Source organism: Triticum aestivum, chromosome 2A (genome assembly GCF_018294505.1).
Source record: "Triticum aestivum cultivar Chinese Spring chromosome 2A, IWGSC CS RefSeq v2.1, whole genome shotgun sequence".
Lineage (NCBI taxonomy): Eukaryota > Viridiplantae > Streptophyta > Magnoliopsida > Poales > Poaceae > Triticum > Triticum aestivum.
This window is the reverse complement of record NC_057797.1, coordinates 272,705,490-272,730,760: the sequence shown is the minus strand read 5'-3', so window position 1 is coordinate 272,730,760 and position 25,271 is coordinate 272,705,490.

The following is a 25,271-nucleotide window of genomic DNA, read 5'->3' as shown; positions in this document are numbered from 1 at the left end:
AAATTTGGAAAATTGTAGGGGTCATTTGACCTTCTAAAGACATTTAAGTGATTTTCTAGCCATTTAATGACCGTAATTCAAATTTCAACTACATCTACATGCAATGGCTAACCATAACGGTTTGAAAAATCATATTTGTGTACTTGTGTGTGAGTTAACTCCTTGTGAAGTAAATTAGAAGGAAATTGCAAACATATTTGTCTCACGACATGGAAACATGGATATATATGCATGGAGTGTCATGGCATTGTAATTCCAAAAAAATAAAAAAAATAAAAACACATGAAACCTTGGTTCATGGAATGTCATGCCACCAAAATGATGTGGTGAAAAAATTGGCATGTTTGACGAAAGTTTGGACACACACCCCTCACAAATCGGAGCAATTCACTGGAAGGCTCGTGCTTCTGAGAGGGAACAATGCATGTTTGATGACGAATGGGAGATAGCTTCCTCTTACGGACTTTAATTTTTTTCTACGTCTAACTTGCACTACTACAACTGTAATATGAAATTTTGGAAAATTCTAGGGGTCATTTGACCTTTTAAAGACATTTAAGTGATTTTCTAGCCATTTAATGAGCGTAATTCAAATTTGAACTACATCTGCATGCATCTCCTAACCAAAATGGTTTGAAAAATCGTAATTGTGTACTCGTATGCGAGTTAATTCCATGTGCAGTAAATCATAAGGAATTTTCAAACATATTTGTCTCACGACATGGACACATGCATATGTATGCATGGAGTTACATGGCATTTTAATTCCAAAAAATTTAAAAAATATCACAAACACATGAAATGTTGGTTGATGTAATGTCACACCACCAAGATGATGTGGTAAAAAAATTGGCATGTTTGACAAAAGTTTGGGCACACACCCCTGACAAACCGGAGCAACTCACTAGAAGGCTCGTGGTTCCGAGAGGGAACAATGCATGTTTAATGACGAACGGAAGATAACTTCCTCTTACGGCCTTCAATTTTTTTTCTACATGTAACGTGCACTACTACAACTGTAATGTGAAATTTTGGAAAATTCTAGGGGTCATTTGATCTTCTAAAGACATTTAGTTGATTTTCTAGCCATTTAATGTCCGCAATTCAAATTTCAACTACATCTACATGCAACGGCTAACCATAATGCACTACTAGGGAAAAGCTTAAAGACAGACGATTACTAGTAGCGAGGGTTTATAACCCTCGCTACTGCTACTTACTAGTCACACGGGTTTTTAACCCTCGCTACTACTAAGTTGATACTAGTAGCGTGGGGTTTTAACCCTTGCTACTACTAAGCGGTCTCTACCGTGCCCTCTCGGGACATGCCATAGTAGTAACGAGGGGTACGAGCATGCGCTACTACTAAGTTGATAGTAGTAGCGCGATTTTACACCCCTCGCTACTACTAAGTAGGAGGTAGGTGAAATCCCCGTATCCTCAGCCGAATCCCTCCTCTCTCCCTCACTTTCGCCCTCTCTCACTTTCCTCGTGTCTCCCTCGTACTCCAGCGGTGTCCGCCGCTGGTACACTCTGCTTTCTTCGCCCCCTCCCTCTCCGAGATCCCTTCGATGGGCGGTCGTCGGAGCTCCTCGCCGCTGCCAAGATACGGAAGCGCGACCACATCATCCTCCTCCTCGCAGCATTCACCGTCTTCTTCTTGCTCCAGGTCAGCCCTCCCCCCTCTCCGATTCGATCCGGAACGCTAGCTGACCCATCCCCCTCCTCCTCCGGCAGCACGAGGGCGACTTCTCGTTCTGGAAGACGTGGACCGCCTCCTTCCGCCGCTCGTCGCAGACCTCAATGGCGACAACCGCCGCGAGGTGTTGCTCCCCACGCACGATGCCAAGATGCAGGCCCTCCAGCTCCTGGCCTATGACGGGCTGGCCTCCGCGGCCGCCATCAACGGCTTCCACGAGGCACGCGTCATGGACGAGATCTCCCTGCTCCTAGCCAACATGCGCGCGTCATGGGGTCGAGATTTTTTTTGGTTTTTCAAATTAATAGTAGTAGCGTGGGTCACAGAAACGCGATACTACTAACACACGTACTAGTAGCGCGGGATGCACCGCGCTACTACTACTAGTTAGCTGTAGCGCCGTAGTAGTAGCGCAGGCACCCGCGCTACTACTAGCTTTTAACCCGCGCTACTACTAGGCTTTTTCCTAGTAGTGACGGTTTGAAAAATCTTATTTGTGTACTTGTGTGCGAGTTAATTCCATCTGCAGTAAATTAGAAGGAATTTTCAAACATATTTGTCTCACGGCATGGACACATGCATAGGTATGCATGGAGTGACATGGCATTTTAATTCCAAAAAATTAAAAAAATATTAGAAAAACATGAAACCTTGGTTGATGTAATTTTATGCCACCAAGATGATGTGGTAAAAAAATTGGCATGTTTGACGAAAGTTTAGACACACACCCCTCACAAACTGCAGCAACTCACTAGAAGGCTCGTTCTTCCGAGAGGGAACCATGCATGTTTGATGACGAACGGGAGATAGCTTCCTCTTACGGCCTTCAATTTTTTTTCTACATCTAACGTGCAGTACTACATCTGTAATTTCAAATTTTGGAAAATTCTAGGCGTCATTTGACCTTTTAAAGACATTTAAGTGATTTTCTAGCCATTTAATAACTGTAATTCAAATTTGAACTACATCTACATGCGGCGCCTAACCAAAATGGTTTGAAAAATCGTATTTCTGTACTAGTATGCGAGTTAATTCCATGTGCAGTTAATTATAAGGAATTTTCAAACATATTTGTCTCACGACATGGACACATGCATATGTATGCATGAAGTGATATGACATTTTAATTCCAAAAAACTTAAAAAATATCACAAACACATGAAACCTTGGTTGATGTAATGTCATGCCACCAAGATGATGTGGTAAAAAAATTGGCATGTTTGATGAAAGTTTGGGCACACACCGCTCACAAACCGGAGAAACTCACTAGAAGGCTCGTGGTTGCGAGAGGGAACAATGCATGTTTGATGACGAACGGAAAGATAACTTCCTCTTACGGCCTTCAATTTTTTTTACGTGTAACATGCACTACTACAACTGTAATGTGAAATTTTGGAAAATTATAGGGGTCATTTGACCTTCTAAAGACGTTTAATTGCTTTTCTAGCCATTTAATGTCCGTAATTCAAATTTCATTTACATCTACATGCAACGGCTAACCATAATGGTTTGAAAAATCTTATTTGTGTACTTGTGTGCGAGTTAATTCCATGTGCAGTAAATTAGAAGGAATTTTCAAACATATTTGTCTCACTGCATCGACACATGCATATGTATGCATGGAGTGACATGGCATTTTAGTTCCAAAAAATAAAAAAAAATATTAGAAAAACATGAAACCTTGGTTGATGTAATTTCATGCCACCAAGATGATGTGGTAAAAAAATTGGCATTGTTTGACGAAAGTTTGGACACACACCCCTCACAAACTAGAGCAACTCACTAGAAGGCTCGTGCGGACAAGAGGGAACAATGCATGTTTGATGACAAACGGGAGATAGCTTCCTCTACGTCCTTCAATCGTTTTCTACGTCTAACGTGCACTACTACAACTGTAATGTGACATTTTGAAAAATTCTAGGCATCACTTGACATTTTAAAGACATTTAAGTGATTTTCTAGCCATTTAATGACCGTAATTCAAATTTGAACTACATCTACATGCAGCGCCTAACCAAAATGGTTTGAAAAATCGTATTTGTGTACTCGTATGCGAGTTGATTCCATGTGCAGTAAATTATAAGGAATTTTCAAACGTATTTGTCTCACGACATGGACACATGCATATGTATGCATGGAGTGACATGGCATTTTAATTCCAAAAATTTATAAAATATCACAAACACATGAAACCTTGGTTGATGTAATGTCATTCCACCAAGATGATGTGGTAAAAAAATTGGCATGTTTAACGAAAGTTTGGGAACACACCCATCACAAACTGGAGCAACTCACTAGAAGGCTCGTGGTTCCGAGAGGGAACAATGCATGTTTGTTCACGAACGGGAGATAGCATCCTCTTACGGCCTTCAATTTTTTTCTACGCCTAACGTTCATTACTACAATTGTAATGTGAAATTTTGGAAAATTCTAGGGGTCATTTGACCTTTTAAAGACATTTAAGTGTGTCACAGCCCTAGCTAAGCCCTTGCCTGACTCTGCAAAAGCATCCATGCATCATGTTTAAATTCAAATGAAATTTTGAAATGGGGATGTTCAAACCCTAGCAGATAATAATTTTAACTAGGTTCAATTCAAATATTTTCATTGGACCCAAAATGCCCTCCAAAAATGTTCATAATTTCTGGGAAAAGGTTAAAACCTTATTCAGAGGTCATGCACATTTTTCCAATGCATTTATGGTTTTTGAATTAATTCATAATTGTATTTGAGTTGGAGCAAATAAATTCTATAAATATTTTTATTGCTCCAATAATCCTGGAATATTTTGTGGAGCTCTAGGATAAACCTTAATGCATCCACAATAATTCCCAGAGAGCTGCAAAAATAATTTGGTTAAGAAACCAAATTAAAACAAAACTACAAAATTAGAAAACAGAAACAAAAAAATAGAAAGAACAGAGACTCACCTGGACCCTTACCTACCTGGCGCCACCAACCGGCCCAGCACTGCAGCTGGCCGGCCCAGCCCACCACTGCAGCCCCTCCGTCGTCTTCCTCCCCTCGCCCCGAAGCAGCTGCGTGCCCGGCGCGCAGGCGAGCCGCGCCAGCTCCTCCCTGCCTGCCTGGCTACCCCCTCGTCGCCCTGGTCGCCTCCCGCGACGCCACGCAACCCTCCCCCCCCCCCCCCCCCGACGCTCTCTCACTCTCTCTGGATCTCTCCCCTTCCTCTGTTCTCCCCACCGAGAGCCGCCGCCGACGTCGCTCGCAACCACCACGGCCACAGCCACTTCCTCGCTCCCTCTCTGTGTACCCGAGCTCAGCCCGGACCTCAAGCCCCTCTACGTCGACCCACTGAAGCCCGGATGCCCCAAGACGATGCCGTGGCGCTTCTTCCCCGACCACGGCCGCCAGATGCCGCCGTTTGATTCGCCGTCTCCACCGCCTCCCCGAGCACGCCGACCTTCTCTTCGAACTCACCGTGAGCCCCTGTCCATTTCCCCTCTCTCCCCGTGCCTGTCCGCACCTTCTAACCACCGTGGCTGTCGGAGCCGACAGCTCCTCGCAGCCGGTGATGACGGAGACGAGGCTAGAGCCACCGTAGCTAACTCCCGAGCACGGCAACGTGCTCAACACTCTTCCAGGAGCCGGGCGCGCCCACCCGTGCGACCTGCCGTGCCCCCTAGCGCCAACCCCGACCTCGCCGTGCTCCGGCCGCCGCCTTGTTTGCCGCCGTCGCCAAGTCCGACCTCCCCAGCACGAACGGATGCCACGATTCGATGCGCGCGAGCCTGGGCATCCCGTAGAGCCCCTCCGCCGCTCTTTTGGTCATCGGAGGGCGAATCCCGACGCTCTCCGCCGTCCCTGGCCTCGCCGGCGACGAGCCTCGGGTCAACTCCGGCGAGTTTGACCCGGGTTTGACCCCAGTTTGACTCCCCCTCACTCAATGACAGGTGGGGCCCAGCTCTGTTAGTTAATTAGGATTAGTACTAATTGAATTAGTTAAACTAATTACCCCTGCTGACACTGACAGTGGGCCCCGTGGCTATTAATTTGATTAGTTAGAATTAATTAACTCTGTTAGACACTTGTGTCACTGACGTGTGGACCCCGCTAGTCAGGTTTGACCCGGACCAGCCCCTGTTGACCTGCTGACGTCATGATGATGTCAGGCTGACGCAGTAATGTTTTCTGGATTTATTTTTATTCAGAAATTCCAGAAAATTGTATAAACTTCTAAAATTCATAGAAAATCAACCGTAACTCCAAATGAGATAAATTATATATGAAAAATGATCAGAAAAATCCAATCTATCCATCTGTACTATTTTCATGCATGTTAGAACAACTTATAGGTGCTGTTTAGCCCAAATCATATTAATGGCATTTAAATATCCACATATGGAGTTTGAGTTTGAAACTTGGATTCAAACCAACTTCATTTAATCTGGTTTAGTTGCATCAGCACAAATGACATCATATTGCCATGTCACATTCATGCATCATATTGTCGCATTGCATTGATTGTGTTCTTCCTTGTTTGCCGGTAATTGTCCCCTCTCGATAGACGTGTACCGGCGATGTGATCGATGACAGCGATGAAGAGCTATATTATCTTCAGAAGTGCCAGGCAAGCAAAAACCCCTTGTTCATTCCGATACAATCCTACTCTCTCGCCCTGCTCTCTTTTACTGCATTAGGACAACAACGAGTCATTTGTTACTTGCTGCGGTAGCTGAACCCCTTTATCCTCTGCATGACCTGTCATTGCCACAGTAAATAGATGAAACCCACTAGTATGAGTAGGAGTTGTTTGATCCCTGTTGTGGCTACTCATTCATGTTTGTTTGCCATGCCTGCTACTGCTTAGAGTTGAGACAGGTCTGATTCATCGGGGATGAATCAGAGGTGCGTGAACATGTCCTACTGTGTGTGAGCTAAGTGGTGAACACGATTTGGTAAAGGTAGCGGTGAGAGGCCATGTAGGAGTACATGGTGGGTTGTCTCATTGAAGCCGTCCTTAGGAACTGAGTTCTGTGTTTGTGATCCATGATTCAACTACTACCATACATTGGGCCCTGAAATATGACCCCGCTCGACTTCTTATTCACCCAAGTCCTCTGTCCAGGAGTTGCAAGTAGTTTCTGGTGTTTGTAGTATGCTGGAGGCCGTGCACAGCACTGACCGGAGGGGTGGGCTGTGATGCGGTAGGCACGTGGCACGGTGTACCGGGCGCCCGTTTGGTGTCTCGGGAACCCTGCACACATCGTTTGGGGCTGTGAGCAAAACTCCGGCCGGATCTCCTCGCGGATGGAACCCGAATAGGCGATAAACCTGGACTAGAGACTTGAGTGTTTAGGTAGGTCGTGGTCTACACCCACGTCGGCTTTCGCTTGAAGTCTGCCGAGCACATGTCGTGTGCAGACGCTAAGTGGTGGAAACATGTATGAAGAAGTACACCCCTGCAGGGTTAACATCATTTATTCGAATAGCCGTGTCCGCGGAAAAGGACTTCTGGGTTGCTTATATCAGTTCATAGACAAGTGAAAGTGGATACTCTAAAATACGCAAGATAAGCGTGAGTACTATGGATGGCGTTCTCGTAGGGAGACGGGAGCGGATCCATAGTGGTGTATTGGTTGGTGAATATGTGGACTCGTGTGCGCCACCTCAAAAGAGTTGCTTGCAGTCGTAGTTCAGGATAGCCACCGAGTCAAAGCTGGCTTGCTGCAGTTAAACTCCACCACCCCCTTTGTTGATAATGATGCATATGTAGTTAGTTCTGATGTAAGTCTTGCTGGGTACATTTGTACTCACGTTTGCCTATTTTATGTTTTTGCAGAGAGACTTCAGTCTCACTAGTAGTTCCACGTGGACTTCGACGTTTAGCTTGTTACCTCAGCTACGATCTTGTGCCCTCGGCAGGATCTGGTAGATAGTCAGGCTTCTCAGCCTTTTTCATTTATAGATGTCTGTACTCAGACATGATAGCTTCCGCTTGTGTTTTGATTTGTATGCTCTGAATGTTGGGTCATGAGACTCATGTTTGTAATTTCTCGCTCCTCGGAGCCTATTGAATAAAATACTTGAGTCGTAGAGTCTTGTTGTGATGCCATGTTGTATTTGCACATATCGAGCATATTGTGTGTATGATATTGAAATGCTTGGTATGTGTGGGATCTGACTATCTAGTTGTTTATCTTTAGTAGCCTCTCTTACCAGGAAATGTCTCCTAGTGTTTCCACCGAGCCATGGTAGCTTGCTACTGCTCCGGAACACTTAGGCTGGCCGGCATGTGTCCTTCTTGTTCCTGTGTCTGTCCCTTCGGGGAAATGTCACGCGATGAATACCGGAGTCCTGTTAGCCCGCTACAGCCCGGTTCACCGGAGTCCTGTTAGCCCAGTGCTACAGCCTGAATTCACTCGCTGATGACCGACACGTTCGATGTTGGGTCATGAATGCCTGTCCCTGTAAGTTTGTGCCACTTTGGGTTTACGACTAGTCATGTCAGCCCAGGCTCCTTATCATATGGATGCTAGCGACATCATCATATACGTGAACCAAAAGGCGCAAACGGTCCCGGGCAAAGGTAAGGTGACACCCGTGGGAATACCGTGCGTGAGGCCGCAAAGTGATATGAGGTGTTACAGGCTAGATCGATGTGACATTGAGTCGGGGTCCTGACAGCTTTGGTATCAGAGCTTGACTGCCTGTAGGATTACCAAGCCAAACTGGTCGAAGTTGAGTCTAGAAATTCTTTAGTTATATAAGGGAATTGATTGTGGGATGGAACGTAAGGCTCTTTTTACTCCTTATACCTTATGCCCTTCTGATCTGAGTCATCCTATCTTTCCTACGGGGTTAAGGAACTAGGCTTTCCCTTCTTTCTATCAGGATCACGTGTTACTAATCCGTAGACTTATAAGATTGTTGGACTTAAGCTTCAGTTCAGTTCCTACTATCTTCTGTATGTTAACTATTGATCTCAAAACCTTGATATTGTGCTTCTGAGTGGTTATGCCACCATTTTTGTGATTGTCTCAAAACTTTTTGAGCATTTACAGCCGTTATGTTGTCCGAGTCATCCCAGGTTTCTAAATAGTCTGATGCATTTACAAATCCTTTCTTTTCGTTCTCGATGTCCCTTATGGCCAGATTAAACACACTAGACGGTGAGTTGAGGTACTCTATTGCCTCGACATTTATGTTGGAGTTATTATTATGACCCTAAGTGCTTAGGGGATCATCTAGTGGTCTAGCCATGATCTGTGTTTCCAGTGTGATGATTCTGGCCATCATTATCGAAAGCATCCCGTGATGCCATTTAGTTAGTAGGTATTCTATTTCTGGGTTTTGAACCCGAGATTCACCCCATTTACCTCATGTTGATAGTGTTGCTAGTTCCTTTAGGAAATTAGTAACTTTTTCATTAGTCCTCGAGGTCCGTGGTATTTTCCTTCTTCCAAATACTATGAACCACTTGTGGCAGTAGTTTGTTGGATCAATAGATCACAATTAGAGTACTCTTAAGGAGTTCTCCATTCATAAATCGTGACTCCGCCAGTCCTACCTCTCTGCAAGGGTTATCCGGAAGAAACATGTTGAAGTTGGTTCGACATACTAATCTATGCATCCACAGCTCAGAAAATTATATGTTCTTTGAGTTGTCCCGCTTTAGTTGTCTTCCGACCCTCGTCTATCAATTGATAGTCAGGAGTAATTGTGCCTTCGTGTTATCAATGCTTATTATTCTTGTGGTCCGTCAAACCATTCTATTCTGGAATGACTAGGAGAAACAAACTCCAGAACCTCGTCCATATCCAGGATTGGGTCAAAGTAGTTGTACTCCGCAGATCAAAATACTAATCCAGTTTTTGTTCTGTTCCACCCTGGAGTGTTACCATCTTTATATTAAGATTATCATGGGAATTGCACACCATCCTATGAATTCTTGGTGCAGTGATACTTCTCTCCATCATTATTCATTTCTCGGTTCCCGTGTTGTTATAACCGGATTGTCGACAAGTGAATCGTGATGTGTGAAATCAATACTCCTAGCAACCTTGTTGCTTGGTAGTTAAATGGACAATAACCTCATTCTTAACGTGTTGGTTCTTGAATCATCATTCTAAGATTGATCGTGCTACCTTGTCCATCTTCCTGGTGCACATTTCGATTGATGAGTTAGGATTTTGTCAAGTCCTCGCTCATTTGATCATATCGTCTTGCCCTGAAAAGCAAGATTGTTCTCGATCTTAGTAACATATCGGTGGTTCGTGATTTTCCGAATATCTTCTCGAAAGTATCACCAGGTTGTCACCTGACTGTTATGTTGAGCTCGTGATCAAGTTGGTTTATCCTGTAAACCACCCTTTCTCCAAGAATCCGTGTTGGATACCCCTGAGCTAGTTGGTTAAGCTATGCATCAACTTGGAGAGTTGGAAGATAGAAGCTTGTCCGATATAGTTCATTATAAGGGATGTCTTGTATGTGTTGAAGAAAGTTGATATTTTCATCGACTGAACCTCGTGATCAGTTAATGGACCTATCATTTTTATCCAACCTTTGATTGGAGTATGGGCTATCATCCAATCAGACCAGAACCAACGATATTCGTAATGTTGTCTTACTCGTGGTTGATCCCTCGAGCATACACCATTATATCTTTTGGGTCTGACCAATGCTATCACTTGTTCACTTAACTATGGAATTCCTTTTAAAAGGAAACCCAGATGAATTGTTGTTGAGCCCATCGACAACATCCTTGTCTTCTCCATAATTTTGCTGAACATTAAGCTAGTGTTGGAAACTTTTGAAAGCATTTGTTCATGCTAGCTCATGAAGCATATGTTCGGATGTAAGAAGTGACTTCCTCTAGTTCATGTGCATTTGATGCAAGTTGCCGCCGTGGATTCGAGAAAGTCAATGTTGTTTCCTTTGGAATCATCCCAAATCAGTCATGCATACGTGCGAAGTATTCTGTGGTTTGGAGACTTGCAACCCTCATTCCATATGTATCCCTAGCACACCAAGCCACTGATTGAGTTGTTCAGAGATAAGGAGTCTGTCTAAGGTGAACTCTTTGGACTTCCACGCGTGGAGACTTCGCTATCATCGATGATGGTTCCCCACCTGAACTCGGTAGTGTTTTATTATAAGACTACTACGTGGTCATGCTTGTCTCGGACAACATGTTCATATGTTTGTAGCAGAACCAGCTCATGTTTTGGAGCTTGCTATCGTAATTCATTTCCCGAGAATCTTGCAACGTCATCTCGTCGATTTGTGTTGCAAACTTTCATTTTTCTTCCTAGACTTGATGAGTCTAGAATATCCTGACACCAACCAGATCTGAATCTCAGGCAGATGTGATGGTTGGAACATTTCCCAAGAACTATAATATTGGTCACTCTGTAACCGGTAAAGTGGATGTCGTGGCCAACACACCCAGCCAGAAGACCTGTTATTATAATATCTTGATTGAGGAAGTTGGCCACCTCCCCATAAGGATCTCGTAGAACTTATTCTAGTAGTTGTTCCTTATGGATTTTTGTGCTCCCGAAGTACGACCTTTACCTGATGTTCTAGATACCAGACCATTTCAAGGAATGGGATACGCTAGTACATCAAGGAGAACATTAGAAGCAGAGTGCTAAATGTCTCTCGGTCGATCATCCAGATTTCGTCCCCTTGGCCTCGCTAAGGTGAAATATGAGAAAGTGTTATCCTCCTTTGCTTCTGCATCTTCCACCGGTATTCATCATGGTAGTATGATGTGTTGCCAGGATCCTTGACACGGATATTGGTAAAACCTGATGAATATGGAAATGCTCAAGTTCTTGAGAGCACGCACAAGCGCTAGGTATTATCGCCGGCACTAACCGGGATTGCTCCTAGTCTCTTCGGTTATGCTATAACCACTCCAACAGTGAATTCACTCTCTATTGTTGGGTTCTTCCCCAGTTACCAGAATCATTCCCAGCATTTGCATTTTGTTCCCAGCTTGCACCGCCAATGTGCCATTCTACCATGGGTCTCCTCCATTTCCGGTGGTAAGCAAATTCATCCATTACGTTGTCTTCAACAAGGTAATCCACATCATCCAAGTCCGAGTATGCCATTCTACCGACCCCCTCCAAACGATCGCTCGAGAATTGCCTTAGGCTGGTTTAAAGAGTTTCAATGGTCTCTGAATCAAAGGTTATTCTTTTTGCCACTTAAGGGGATATATCTACGAGTCACCATCCCTAAGGTGCCTCGTTGTGGTATCATGGCAACTCAACTCCTCGCTACGTTGACAATCGTTTACCACCTTTTTAAGTGTGGAATTGTAGTCTACCTGGTAAACCTCCGTCATTTGTTCCACTCCTTTCCGCTAGAGGTGTGCTCCGTCTCTCAGCTCAAGAGATGTTGCTATGTCTCATTCCGTGAGTTAATCCTGAGTTGTTCGACCTTCGAGAAGATCGATCCTTCTAGAGTTTTCTTTCTCCTCTCGTTGTCATGACGGTTGGAGTTCCCAGAGCAAGACGTCGAGACAAGATGATGATCGAATCAAGGTTCTTATGAAGTGCAACCTGGATCGTGAAGATTGTGCTAGCTTCGTGTCCCCTCTGTCTTCTTACCTCACGTCTTGAATCTCGGGTCGAGATTCTTGTTTAGTGGGGGTGAGTTGTCACAGCCCTAGCTAAGCCCTTGCCTGACTCTGCATAAGCATCCATGCATCATGTTTAAATTCAAATGAAATTTTGAAATGGGGATGTTCAAACCCTAGCAGATAATAATTTTAACTAGGTTCAATTCAAATATTTTCATTGGACCCAAAATGCCCTCCAAAAATGTTCATTATTTCTGGGAAAAGGTTAAAACCTTAATCAGAGGTCATGCACATTTTTCCAATGCATTTATGGTTTTTGAATTAATTCATAATTGTATTTGAGTTGGAGCAAATAAATTCTATAAATATTTTTATTGCTCCAATAATCCTGGAATATTTTGTGGAGCTCTAGGATAAACCTCAATGCATCCACAATAATTCCCAGAGAGCTGCAAAAATAATTTGGTTAAGAAACCAAATTAAAACAAAACTGCAAAATTAGAAAACAGAAACAAAAAAATAGAAAGAACAGAGACTCACCTGGACCCTTACCTACCTGGCGCCACCAACCGGCCCAGCACTGCAGCTGGCCGGCCCAGCCCACCACTGCAGCCCCTCCGTCGTCTTCCTCCCCTCGCCCCGAAGCAGCTGCGTGCCCGGCGTGCAGGCGAGCCGCGCCAGCTCCTCCCTGCCTGCCTGGCTACCCCCTCGTCGCCTTGGTCGCCTCCCGCGACGCCACGCAACCCCCCCGACGCTCTCTCACTCTCTCTGGATCTCTCCCCTTCCTCTGTTCTCCCCACCGAGAGCCGCCGCCGACGTCGCTCGCAACCACCACGGCCACAGCCACTTCCTCGCTCCCTCTCTGCGTACCCGAGCTCAGCCCGGACCCCAAGCCCCTCTACGTCGACCCACTGAAGCCCGGATGCCCCAAGACGATGCCGTGGCGCTTCTTCCCCGACCACGGCTGCCGGATGCCGCCGTCCGATTCGCCGTCTCCACCGCCTCCCCGAGCACGCCGACCTTCTTTTCGAACTCACCGTGAGCCCCTGTCCATTTCCCCTCTCTCCCCGTGCCTGTCCGCGCCTTCTAACCACCGTGGCTGTCGGAGCCGACAGTTCCTCGCCGCCGGCGATGACGCAGACGAGGCTAGAGCCACCGTAGCTAACTCCCGAGCACGGCAACATGCTCAGCACTCTTCCAGGAGCCGGGCGCGCCCACCCGTGCGACCTGCCGTGCCCCCTAGCGCCAACCCCGACCTCGCCGTGCTCCGGCCGCCGCCTTGTTCGCCGCCGTCGCCAAGTCCGACCTCCCCAGCACGAACGGATGCCACGATTCGATGCGCGCGAGCCTGGGCATCCCGTAGAGCCCCTCCGCCGCTCTTTTGGTCATCGGAGGGCGAATCCCGACGCTCTCCGCCGTCCCTGGCCTCGCCGGCGACGAGCCTCGGGTCAACTCCGGCGAGTTTGACCCGGGTTTGACCCCAGTTTGACTCCCCCTGACTCAATGACAGGTGGGGCCCAGCTCTGTTAGTTAATTAGGATTAGTACTAATTGAATTAGTTAAACTAATTACCCCTGCTGACACTGACAGTGGGCCCCGTGGCTATTAATTTGATTAGTTAGAATTAATTAACTCTGTTAGTCACTTGTGTCACTGACGTGTGGACCCCGCTGGTCAGGTTTGACCCGGACCAGCCCCTGTTGACCTGCTGACGTCATGATGATGTCAGGCTGACGCAGTAATGTTTTCTGGATTTATTTTTATTCAGAAATTCCAGAAAATTGTATAAACTTCTAAAATTCATAGAAAATCAACCGTAACTCCAAATGAGATAAATTATATATGAAAAATGATCAGAAAAATCCAATCTATCCATCTGTACTATTTTCATGCATGTTAGAACAACTTATAGGTGCTGTTTAGCACAAATCATATTAATGGCATTTAAATATCCACATATGGAGTTTGAGTTTGAATCTTGGATTCAAACCAACTTCATTTAATCTGGTTTAGTTGCATCAGCACAAATCACATCATATTGCCATGTCACATTCATGCATCATATTGTCGCATTGCATTGATTGTGTTCTTCCTTGTTTGCCGGTAATTGTCCCCTCTCGATAGATGTGTATGTGATCGATGACACCGATGAAGAGCTATATTATCTTCAGAAGTGCCAGGCAAGCAAAACCCCCTTGTTCATTCCGATACAATCCTACTCTCTCGCCCTGCTCTCTTTTACTGCATTAGGACAACAACGAGTCATTTGTTACTTGCTGCGGTAGCTGAACCCCTTTATCCTCTGCATGACCTGTCATTGCCACAGTAAATAGATGAAACCCACTAGTATGAGTAGGAGTTGTTTGAGCCCTGTTGTGCCTACTCATTCATGTTTGTTTGCCATGCCTGCTACTGCTTAGAGTTGAGACAGGTCTGATTCTTCGGGGATGAATCAGAGGTGTGTGAACATGTCCTACTGTGTGTGAGCTAAGTGGTGAACACGATTTGGTAAAGGTAGCGGTGAGAGGCCATGTAGGAGTACATGGTGGGTTGTCTCATTGAAGCCGTCCTTAGGAACTGAGTTCTGTGTTTGTGATCCATGATTCAGCTACTACCATACATTGGGCCCTGAAATATGACCCCGCTCGACTTCTTATTCACCCAAGTCCTCTGTCCAGGAGTTGCAAGTAGTTTCTGGTGTTTGTAGTATGCTGGAGGCCGTGCACAGCGCTGACCGGAGGGGTGGGCTGTGATGCGGTAGGCACGTGGCACGGTGTACCGGGCGCCCGTTTGGTGTCTCGGGAACCCTGCACACATCGTTTGGGGCTGTGAGCGAAACTCCGGCCGGATCTCCTCGCGGATGGAACCCGAATAGGCGATAAACCTGGACTAGAGACTTGAGTGTTTAGGTAGGTCGTGGTCTACACCCACGTCGGCTTTCGCTTGAAGTCTGCCGAGCACATGTCGTGTGCAGACGCTAAGTGGTGGAAACATGTATGAAGAAGTACACCCCTGCAGGGTTAACATCATCTATTCGAATAGCCGTGTCCGCGGAAAAGGACTTCTGGGTTGCTTATATCAGTTCATAGACAAGTGAAAGTGGATACTCTAAAATACGCAAGATAAGCGTGAGTACTATGGATGGCGTTCTCGTAGGGAGACGGGAGCGGATCCATAGTGGTGTATTGGTTGGTGAATATGTGGACTTGTGTGCGCCACCTCAAAAGAGTTGCTTGCAGTCGTAGTTCAGGATAGCCACCGAGTCAAAGCTGGCTTGCTGCAGTTAAACTCCACCACCCCCTTTGTTGATAATGATGCATATGTAGTTAGTTCTGATGTAAGTCTTGCTGGGTACATTTGTACTCACATTTGCCTATTTTATGTTTTTGCAGAGAGACTTCAGTCTCACTAGTAGTTCCACGTGGACTTCGACGTTTAGCTTGTTACCTCAGCTACGATCTTGTGCCCTCGGCAGGATCTGGTAGATAGTCAGGCTTCTCAGCCTTTTTCATTTATAGATGTCTTTACTCAGACATGATAGCTTTCGCTTGTGTTTTGATTTGTATGCTCTGAATGTTGGGTCATGAGACTCATGTTTGTAATTTCTCGCTCCTCGGAGCCTATTGAATAAAATACTTGAGTCGTAGAGTCATGTTGTGATGCCATGTTGTATTTGCACATATCGAGCATATTGTGTGTATGATATTGAAATGCTTGGTATGTGTGGGATCTGACTATCTAGTTGTTTATCTTTAGTAGCCTCTCTTACCAGGAAATGTCTCCTAGTGTTTCCACCGAGCCATGGTAGCTTGCTACTGCTCCGGAACACTTAGGCTGGCCGGCATGTGTCCTTCTTCGTTCCTGTGTCTGTCCCTTCGGGGAAATGTCACGCGATGAATACCGAAGTCCTGTTAGCCCGCTACAGCCCGGTTCACCGGAGTCCTGTTAGCCCAGTGCTATAGCCTGAATTAACTCGCTGATGACCGACACGTTCGATGTTGGGTCATGAATGCCTGTCCCTGTAAGTTTGTGCCACTTTGGGTTTACGACTAGTCATGTCAGCCCGGGCTCCTTATCATATGGATGCTAGCGACATCATCATATACGTGAGCCAAAAGGCGCAAACGGTCCCGGGCAAAGGTAAGGCGACACCCGTGGGAATACCGTGCGTGAGGCCGCAAAGTGATATGAGGTGTTACAGGCTAGATCGATGTGACATTGAGTCGGGGTCCTGAAAAAGTGATTTTCTAGCCATTTAATGGTCGTAATTCAAATTTCAACTATATCTACATGCGACGGCTAACCATAACGGTTTGAAAAATCATATTTGTGTACTTGTGTGTGAGTTAATTCCATGTGAAGTAAATTAGAAGGAAATTTCAAACATATTTCTCTCACGACATGGAAACATGCATATATATGCATGGAGTGTCATGGCACTGTAATTCCAAAAAATAAAAAAATAAAAACACATGAAACCTTGGTTGATGTAATGTCATGCCACCAAAATGATGTGGTGAAAAAACTGGCATGTTTGACGAAAGTTTGGACAAACACCCCTCACAAACCAGAGCAATTCACTAAAAGGCTCGTGCTTCCAAGAGGGAACAATGCATGTTTGATGACGAACGGGAGATAGCTTCCTCTTATGGCCTCCAATTTTTTTCTACGTCTAACGTGCACTACTACTACTGTAATGTGAAATTTTGGAAAATTATAGGGGTCATTTGACCTTTTAAAGATATTTAAGTGATTTTGTAGCCATTTAATGAGCGTAATTCAAATTTGAACTACATCTGCATGCAGCGCCTAACCAAAATGGTTTGAAAAATCGTAATTGTGTACTCGTATACGAGTTAATTCCATGTGCAGTAAATTATAAGGAATTTTCAAACATAATTGTCTCATGACATGGACACATGCATATGTATGCATGGAGTTACATGGCATTTTAATTCCAAAAAATTTAAAAAATATCGCAAACACATGAAACGTTGGTTGATGTAATGTCACGCCACCAAGATGATGTGGTAAAAAAATTGGCATGTTTGACAAAAGTTTGGGCACACACCCCTGACAAACCGGAGCAACTCACTAGAAGGCTCGTGGTTCCGAGACCGAACAATGCATGTTTTATGACGACCGGAAGATAACTTGCTCTTACGGCCTTCAATTTTTTTTCTATGTGTAACGAGCACTACTACAACTGTAATGTGAAATTTAGGAAAATTCTAGGGGTCATTTGACCTTCTAAAGACATTTAATTGATTTTCTAGCCATTTAATGTCAGTAATTCAAATTTCAACTACATCTACATGCAATGGCTAACCAAAACGGTTTGAAAAATCTTATTTGTGTACTTGTCTGCGAGTTAATTCCATGTGCAGTAAATTAGAAGGAATTTTCAAATATATTTCTCTCACGACATGGAAACATGCATATGTATGCATGGAGTGACATGGCATTTTAATTCCAAAAAAAGTAAAAAATATATATATCGGAAACACATGAAACCTTGGTTGATGTAATGCCATGTCACCAAAATGATGTGGTAAATAAATTGGCATGTTTGACGAAAGTTTGGACACACACCCCTTACAAACCGGGGCAACTCACTATAAGGCTCGTGGTTCCGAGAGGAAACAATGCATGTTTGTTGACGAATGTGATATAGCTTTCTCTTACGGCCTTTAATTTTTTTCTATGTCTAACGTGCACTACTACCACTATAATACGAAATTTTGGAAAATTCTAGCTATCAGTTGATTTTTTAAAGACATTTAATTGATTTTCTAGCCATTTAATGGCCGTAATTCAAATTTCGACTACATCTACATGCAACGCCTAACCAAAATGGTTTGAAAAATCATGTTTGTGTACGTCTGTGCGAGTTACTTCCATGTGAAGTAAATTTGAATGAAATTTCAAACATATTTGTCTCACGACGTGGAAACATGCATATATATGCATGGAGTGACATGGTATTCTAATTCCAAAAAATTAAAAAAATATCAGAAACACATGAAACCTTCGTTGATGTAATGTCATGCCACCAAAATGATGTGGTCAAAAAATTGGCATGTTTGACGAAAGTTTGGACACACACCCCTTACAAACCGGAGCAACTCACTAGAAGGCTCGTGGTTCCGAGAGGGAACAATGCATGTTTGTTGACGAACGGGACATATATAGCTTCCTCTTACGGCCTTCAATTTTTTTATAGGTCTAACATGCACTACTACAACTGTAATGTGAAATTTTGGAAAATTCTAGGGGTCATTTGACCTTTTAAAGACATTTAAGTGATTTTCTAGCCATTTAATTACCGTAATTCAAATTTGAACTAAATCTACATGCAATGCCTAACCAAAACGGTTTGAAAAATCATCTTTTTGTACTCGTATGCGAATTAATTCCATGTGCAGTAAATTACAAGGAATTTTCAAACATATTCGTCTCACGACATGCACAAATGCATATGTATGCATGGAGTGACATGTCATTTTAATTCCAAAAAGGTACAAAGTATATATCAGAAACACATGAAACCTTGGTTGATATAATGTTATGCCACCAAAATGACGAAAGTTTGGACAGACACCCCTTACAAACCAGAGAACCTCACTAGAAGGCTCGTGGTTCTGAGATGGAACAATGCATGTTTGTTGACGAACGGGATATAGCTTCCTCTTATGGCGTTTAATTTATTTCTATGTCTAACATGCACTACTACAACTATAATGTGAAATTTTGGAAATTTTAGGTATCAGTTGACCTTTTAAAGACATTTAAGTGATTTTCTAACCATTTAATGATGGTAATTCAAATTTCAACTACATCTACAAGCAACACCTAACCAAAACGGTTTGAAAAATCATATTTGTGTACTTGTGTGCGAGTTAATACCATGTGTGGTAAATTAGAAGTAATTTTCAAACATATTTGTCGCAAGACATGGACACATGCATATGTATGCATGTAGTGACATGGCATTTTAATTCCAAAAAATTAAAAAAATACGAGAAACACATGAAACCTTGGTTGATGTAATCTCATGCCACCAAGATGATGTGGTAAACAATTGGCATGTTTGACGAAAATTTGGACACACACCCCTCACAAACCACAGCAACTCACTAGAAGGATCGTGGTTCCGAGAGGGAACAATACATGTTTGATGACGAACGGGAGATAGCTTCCTCTTATGGCCTTCAGTTTTTTTATACGTCTAAACATGCACTACTACAACTGTAATGTGAAATTTTCGAAAATTATAGGGGTCATTTGACCTTTTAAAGAGATATAAGTGATTTTTCTAGCCATTTAATGCCCATAATTCAAATTTGGACTACATCTACATGCAACGCCTAACCAAAACGGTTTGAAAAATAATATTTGTGTACTTGTGTGCGACTTAATTCCATGTGCAGTAAATTAGAGGAATTTTCAAATATATTTGTGTCACGACATTGACACATGCATATGTATGCATGGAGTGACATGGCATTTGAATTCCAAAAAATTAAAAAATAATATCAGAAACACATGAAGCTATGGTTGATGTAATGTCACTCCTCCAAGATGATGTGGTCAAAAAATTGGCATGTTTGACGAATGTTTGGACACACACCCCTCACAAACCGGAGAAACCCACTAGAAGGCTCGTGGTTCCAAGACGGAACAATGCATGTTTGATCATGAAAGGGAGATATATAGCTTCCTCTTATGGCCTTCAATTTTTTGCTACGTGTAACGTGCACTACTACAACTGTAATGTGAAATTTTGGAAAATTCTAGGGGTCATTTGACCTTTTAAAGACATTTAAGTGATTCTTATAGCCATTTAATGACCATAATTCCAATTTGGACTACATCTACATGCAACGCCTAACCAAAACGGTTTGAAAAATCATATTTGTGTACTTGTGTACAACTTAATTCCATGTGCAGTAAATTAGAAGGATTTTTCAAATATATTTGACTCACGACATTCACACATGCATATGTATGCATGGAGTGACATGGCATTTCGATTCCAAAAAATTAAAAATAATATCAGAAACACATGAAACCTTGGTTGATGTAATGTCATCACTCCAAGATGATGTGGTAAAAAAATTGGCATGTTCGACGAAAGTTTGGACACACACCCCTCACAAACCGGAGAAACCCACTAGAAGGCTCGTGTTTCCGAGAGGGAACAATGCATGTTTGTTGATGAACGGGAGATATATAGCTTCCTCTTATGGCTTTCAATTTTTGGAATATTCTAGTGGTCATTTGACCTTTTAAAGTCATTTAATTGATTTTCTAGCCATTTAATGACCCTAATTCAAATTTAAACTACATCTACATGCAACGGCTAACCATAACGGTTTGAAAAATCATACTTGTGTACATGTGTGCGAGTTAATTCCATATGCAGTAAATTAGATGGAATTTTCAAACATATTTGTCTCACGACATGGAGTCATGCATATGTATGCATGGAGTGACATGGCATTTTAATTCCAATTTTTTTTACAAAATATCAGAAACACATGAAACCATGGTAGATGTAATGTCATGCCACCAACATGATATAGTAAAAAAATTGGCATGTTTGACGTAAATTTGGACACACGCCCCTCATAAACCGGAGCAAATCACTAGAAGGCTCATGGTTCCAAGAGGGAACAATGCATGCTTGATGACGAACGGGAGATAGCTTCCTCTTACGGCCTTCAATTTTTTTCTACATCTAACGTGCACGACTACAACTATAATGTGAAAATTTGGAAAATTCTAGAGGTCATTTGACCTTTTAAAAACATTTAAGTGACTTTCTAGCCATTTAATGACCGTAATTCAAATTTGAAATACATCTACATGCAACGCCTAACCAAAAGGTTTGAAAAATCATATTTATGTACTTGTGTGCGAGTTAATTCCATGTGCAGTAAATTAGAAGGAAATTTCAAACATATTTGTCTCACGACATGGACACATGCATATGTATGCATGGGGTGACATGGCATTTTAATTCCAATTTCTTTTAAAAAATATCAGAAACACATGAGACCATGGTTGATGTAATGTCATGCCATCAAGATTCTGTGGTAAAAAATTGGCATGTTTGACGGATGTTTTGACACACACCCCTCACAAACCGGAGCAACTCACTAGAAGGCTGGTGGTTAAGAGAGGGAACGATGCATGTTTCATGACGAGCAGGAGATATATTGCTTCCTCTTACGGCCTTCAATTTTTTTCTACGTCTAACATGCACTACTACAACTGTAATTTGTAAATTTGGAAAAATCTAGGGGTCAGTTGACCTTTTAAAGACATTTAAGTGATATTCAAGCCATTTAATGACCGTAATTCAAATTTGAACTACATCTACTTGCAACGCCTAACCAAAACAGTTTGAAAAATCATATTTGTGTACTTGTATGCATGGAGTGACATGATATTTTAATTCCAAAAAAACTAAAAATATATATATCAGAAACTCATGAAAGCTTGGTTGATGTAATGTCATGCCACCAAAATTATGTGGTAAATAAATTGACATGTTTGACGAAAGTTTGGACACACACCCCTCACAAACCGGAGCAACTCACTAGAAGGCTTGTGGTTCCGAGAGGGAACAATGCATGTTTGATGACGTATAGGAGATAGCTTCCTCTTATATCATTCAATTTTTTTCTACGTCTAACGTGCACTACTACAACTGTAATGTGAAAATTTGGAAAATTCTAGGGGTCATTTGACCTTTTAAAGAAATTTAAGTTATTTTCTAGCCATTTAATGACAGTAATTCAAATTTGAACTACATCTACATGCAACGCCTAACCAAAACAGTTTGAAAAATCATATTTGGGTACTTGTGTGCGAGTAAATTCCATCAGCAGTAAATTAGAAGGAATTTTCAAACATATTTGTCATGCCACCAAGAAGATGGGGTAAAAAATTGGCATGTTTGACGAAAGTTTGGACACACACTCCTACCGAACTGGAGCAACTCACAAGAAGGCTCGTGGTTCCAAGAGGGAACAATGCATGTTTGATGACGAACGGGATATAGCTTCCTCTTACGGCCTTCAATTTTTTTCTATGTCTAACATGCACTACTACAACTATAATGTGAAATTTTGGAAAATTCTAGGTGTCGGTTGGCGTTTTAAAGACATTTAAGTGATTTTCTAGCCATTTAATGACCGTAATTCAAATTTAAACTACATCTACATGCAACGGCTAACCACAACGGTTTTAAAAATCATATTTGTGTACATGTGTGTGAGTTAATTCCATATGCAGTAAATTAGATGGAATTTTCAAACATATTTGTCTCACGACATGGAGTCATGCATATGTATGCATGGAGTGACATGGCATTTTAATTCCAATTTTTTTAAAAAAAATATCAGAAACACATGAAACCATGGTAGATGTAATGTCATGCCACCAACATGATATAGTAAAAAAATTGGCATGTTTGACGTAAATTTGGACACACGCCCCTCATAAACCGGAGCAAATCACTAGAAGGCTCATGGTTCCAAGAGGGAACAATGCATGCATGATGACGAACGGGAGATAGCTTCCTCTTACGGCCTTCAATTTTTTTCTACGTCTAACATGAACGACTACAACTGTAATGTGAAAATTTGGAAAATTCTAGAGGTCATTTGACCTTTTAAAAACATTTAAGTGACTTTCTAGCCATTTCATGACTGTAATTCAAATTTGAAATACATCTACATGCAACGCCTAACCAAAACGGTTTGAAAAATCATATTTATGTACTTGTGTGCGAGTTAATTCCATGTGCAGTAAATTAGAAGGAAATTTCAAACATATTTGTCTCACGACATGGACACATGCATATGTATGCATGGGGTGACATGGCATTTTAATTCCAATTTCTTTTAAAAAATATCAGAAACACATGAGACCATGGTTGATGTAATGTCATGCCATCAAGATTCTGTGGTAAAAAAATTGGCATGTTTGACGGATGTTTTGACACACACCCCTCACAAACCGGAGCAACTCACTAGAAGGCTGGTGGTTAAGAAAGGGAACGATGCATGTTTCATGACGAGCAGGAGATATATTGCTTCCTCTTACGGCCTTCAATTTTTTTCTACGGCTAACATGCACTACTACAACTGTAATTTGGAAATTTGGAAAAATCTAGGGGTCAGTTGACCTTTTAAAGACATTTAAGTGATATTCAAGCCATTTAATGACCGTAATTCAAATTTGAACTACATCTACTTGCAATGCCTAACCAAAACGGTTTGGAAAATCATATTTGTGTACTTGTATGCATGGAGTGACATGATATTTTAATTCCAAAAAAACTAAAAATATATATATCAGAAACTCATGAAAGCTTGGTTGATGTAATGTCATGCCACCAAAATTATGTGGTAAATAAATTGACATGTTTGACGAAAGTTTGGACACACACCCCTCACAAACCGGAGCAACTCACTAGAAGGCTTGTGGTTCCGAGAGGGAACAATGCATGTTTGATGACGAATGGGAGATAGCTTCCTCTTATGTCATTCAATTTTTTTCTACGTCTAACGTGCACTACTACAACTGTAATGTGAAAATTTGGAAAATTCTAGGGGTCATTTGACCTTTTAAAGAAATTTAAGTTATTTTCTAGCCATTTAATGACAGTAATTCAAATTTGAACTACATCTACATGCAACGCCTAACCAAAATAGTTTGAAAAATCATATTTGGGTACTTGTGTGCGAGTAAATTCCATCAGCAGTAAATTAGAAGGAATTTTCAAACATATTTGTCATGCCACCAAGAAGATGGGGTAAAAAATTGGCATGTTTGACGAAAGTTTGGACACACACTCCTACCAAACTGGAGCAACTCACAAGAAGGCTCGTGGTTCCAAGAGGGAACAATGCATGTTTGATGACGAACGGGATATAGCTTCCTCTTACGGCCTTCAATTTTTTCTTGTGTCTAACATGCACTACTACAACTATAATGTGAAATTTTGGAAAATTCTAGGTGTCGGTTGGCCTTTTAAAGACATTTAAGTGATTTTCTAGCCATTTAATGACCGTAATTCAAATTTAAACTACATCTACATGCAACGGCTAACCATAACGGTTTTAAAAATCATATTTGTGTACATGTGTGCGAGTTAATTCCATATGCAGTAAATTAGATGGAATTTTCAAACATATTTGTCTCACGACATGGAGTCATGCATATGTATGCATGGAGTGACTGTTGGGGAACGTAGTAATTTCAAAAAATTTCCTACGCACACGCAAGATCATGGTGATGATATAGCAACGAGGGGAGAGTGTTGTCTACGTATCCTCGTAGACCGAAGCGCAAGCGTTGACACAACATAGAGGAAGTAGTCGTACGTCCTCCGGTTCAACCGATCCAAGTACCGTTACTCTGGCACCTCCGAGTTCTTGACACGCGTACAGCTCGATGACGCACCCTCGATCTCCGATCCAGCAGAGGCGCCGAGGGGGAGTTCCGTTAGCACAACGGCGTGGTGACGATCTTGATGTTCTCCTGTTGCAGGGCTTCGCCTAAGCACCGCTACAATATGACCGAGGTGTAATATCGTGGAGGGGGGCACCGCACACGGCTAAGGAATGATCAATGATCAACTTGTGTGTTCTAGGGTGCCCCCCTACCCCCGTATATAAAGGAGGGAGGGAGGAGGTGGCCGGCCCTGGGGGGGCGCGCCATGAGGAGGGGGAAACCTACTCCAAGTAGGTTTCCCTCTCTTTTCCTTATCTTATTTGGAGGGGGAAGGAAAGAGTACTAGTATTAGGAAGTAGTACTAGTAGTAGTAATAGGAAGAGGGGGAAGGAGAAAGGAAAGGGGGGGCCGGCCCCCCTCCCCAATTCGGATTGGGCTTGGGGGGGGGGGGGCGCGCCCCCTTCCCTTGCTCCTTCTCTCTTCCTCCTACATGGGCCCAATAAGGCCCATATACCTCCCGGGGGGTTCCGGTAACCTTCCGAGGCTCCA